Here is a 3,213-nt window from a genome sequence, read left to right as displayed (position 1 = left end):
TTTTTTTTTTTTTTTTTTTTTTACATTTTAGGACTGTTTTGCCCTTAATTAGGGCGGATCAGATTTGGGTCGGATTCGGGTTTGCGCGCGGAGTAGGCACATATGACACTATTAGTGCCATTAGTGCCATATACTCAATGCTGCACGAATGATACTTATGGTCATATTAGTGCCATTAGTTCCATATACATGTGTGCTGATATTATTTAGATGGATACAATTATATGACCATTTTGAACACTTCCCCGTAGAATTTAGATTATCCATTTAGGGTTTAGATTTTCATTTAGGGTTTAGATTCACCATTTAAGGTTTTGATTATCCATTTAAGGTTTAGATTCTCCATTTAGTGTGTTGCACGAATGATACTTATGGTCATATTAATGCCATTAGTGCCATATACTCTCTTATATAGTGTTGCACGAATGGTACTTATGGCCATATTAGTGTCATATGTGTCTAACCTGCGCTCAAACCCGAATCCGGTCCACCCTAATTAAGGGCAAAACAGCATTAACACGTAATAAATGATCAAATTTTGTGTTTTTTCAATTAGTGGTCAAATATTGTGTTTCCTTTTCAAAATCGCTATTTCAAAAGCGCTCTCTTGAAACATTTGTTAAAGTTTGTATCAAATTTAAAAAACATGTAAAAAAATTCACAATTTATTTGACAATTATCATATTATTTAGTTTAGGGTGTGCAGAAACTGAACCACACCGAAAAAATCGACCAAATCGCAGCTTTTTGGTGCGGTGCGGTTCAACATGTAATGATGCGGTCTGCAGTTTGATTTTAGATTTAAAGAACAAAAAAAATCAGTTTGGTTTAAGCTCACCTTCTTTTTTGTCCAATCGGGAACCGAACCGAACCAAACCAACTACATATATATATATATATATATATATATATATATATATATATATAGGCAAAAGTTCAATTGAGAAGGTATAAATGTAGTGAGAATTGAGAAATAATCTAGACCCTTCATCTAACTTAATCTAATCGTCAAGATTTCGTTTATGATTACACGGCCAATAAACATAAAGAGGACATCTTTGTAATTTACTGATTAAGCAAATCCATAATTACCATTAATACTACTAATCATATCTTCTTATTTTTAGAAGATTTTGGATGAAGATACGTTATACGTTCAACTATCCATTGAAAACCTTAATATTCTTCTTGCTCATGCATATTTCCAGAATTCATTGCATAATACATTAAATCTGATGATTTTTGAAATATATTAATTAGAAATCAACAACAACAAAAATCAGACATCAAATTGCGATGCCGCGAAGAATTATAGCAACATAAACAGCATCAGAAACGTCATCAACGAAGAGTTCATGGCGCATGTGATAGATCAAAATCGACGAGTCAAGGACGATGATGAAGAAGAAGACAACGATGCCGCAAGTCTCGTCGAACCTGGTTTATATTTTGTTGAACTTATCCATTACTGTAATGAACTTTAATGGATTTTTATTCAACTTATTTTATGCTGCAATGACTAATCGAACAGAAGTAAGTGGGCTCCCTTCGCTGGCTCGTTTCTGCGCCGATCGGCCACTAGGCCGTGAATCGTCAACACGTAGTCGTTCCTTCATCTTCAGGCTACCACTATCACAAATCGAAAAGCCGAAATACTATCCATCTCCCCAACCAATGACCGCAACATCCTTCGGCAACCAACGTCGTATTCCCGATGTAGCAACCAATCGATTTACGACCTCTGTTTTTCTCTTTCCCTACTGTAACGGAGAGCCGAGAAACCACCATCGTGTAGTCCATTCTTCCACGCACACAAACGGCTAAGCCGAGAGACTCCATGGCCGAACACCATCGCGAAACGACGACTGGAAAACCACTCGGCGAGCAACATAACAATCTGCAACGAACTTATTGATTCAGTTTATTGAACGTTGTATCATAAAATAATAATACTAAGGGCTGATTGTTTTATATTGCAGTCTCGTGGAACCTGGTTCATATTTTGTTGAACTTATCCATTACTGTAATAAACTTTAATGCGTTCCATGGTTTCCTTAATTAGAGTTGATTGATTTATATTTAAGAAGGTACTTCCATCATTAGTGCGTTCCATGGTTTCCTTCGTTGAAAACCAGAATTCGACGAACTAGGTAAATTTGAGAGTGAAACCTAAAGAAATGAAATTCGTGGAGATATCCATAATATTTCCAGCCGAACGTTATCAACGACAAATTCGGGATTTGATAAGAGATTTCTTATTCGGAATCAAGATTAAATGACCTAAATCTCCTTTTCGATTTTTAAATCTATTTTAAGTATGATATTTAATGACTTAAATCTATAAATCAATTAAATATAGGACGTTGGATCTAATAATATTAAGGGCTTAGATTGATTCTTAGTTCTTAATCTTAGGGGGCTTTTCTATTGAATATATATATATATATATATATATATATATATAAGAGGGTTAGGCTAAAAACAATTCTTAGAGTATAAAATATGAATAGATTTACACAATTCATCTACTCATAATCTAATGGTTGAGATTTAATCTTAGAAAAATCGTATGTAAATGTATGAATTATACGTAGAACACGTATAAATTTCTTGTATAAATGTTTGAATTAAGAAAATTAAAATTTTCGCTACCTATCAAATTCGAACTCAGGACCATGAATTCATCTAAGAAGGTGATGAATCAATCGTAGATCTTGATTCTCTAAGCACTAAAATGGTTCATATTTTAAGATGTGTTTTTTTATTTTAGCCTACTCCTATATATATATATATATATATATATATATATATATATATATATATATATATATATGCTTAGGTTACAATGAGAATGTTATTTTTCGTGAGAAATGGGAATACTTTATAAGTCAGTATATAGTGTTGCATAAGCTGCTTGTAGGTGACTGAATAACAATATTCAATTAATTGATAAAATTTTCACCCCCTATAGGATTCGAACTCAGGTAAATTTTCGCCTCATCTAGGTAAATATCAGTTATAGGATTTGAAAATCTAACGTTACAGATTCATTCTTATTTCCCACCACATTTGAGCTAATCTCCCTAATATATATATATATATATATATATATATATATATATACTCCCTTCATCCATGAAATAACTTCTTAGGAGGAATGGACACGAGTTTTAAGAAAAAAGTTATTGAGTATATTGAGAGTGAAGAAAAAGT

Source organism: Salvia miltiorrhiza, chromosome 8 (genome assembly GCF_028751815.1).
Source record: "Salvia miltiorrhiza cultivar Shanhuang (shh) chromosome 8, IMPLAD_Smil_shh, whole genome shotgun sequence".
NCBI lineage: Eukaryota > Viridiplantae > Streptophyta > Magnoliopsida > Lamiales > Lamiaceae > Salvia > Salvia miltiorrhiza.
The sequence above is the reverse complement of the archived record's forward strand: the minus strand, read 5'-3'. Positions refer to the sequence as shown.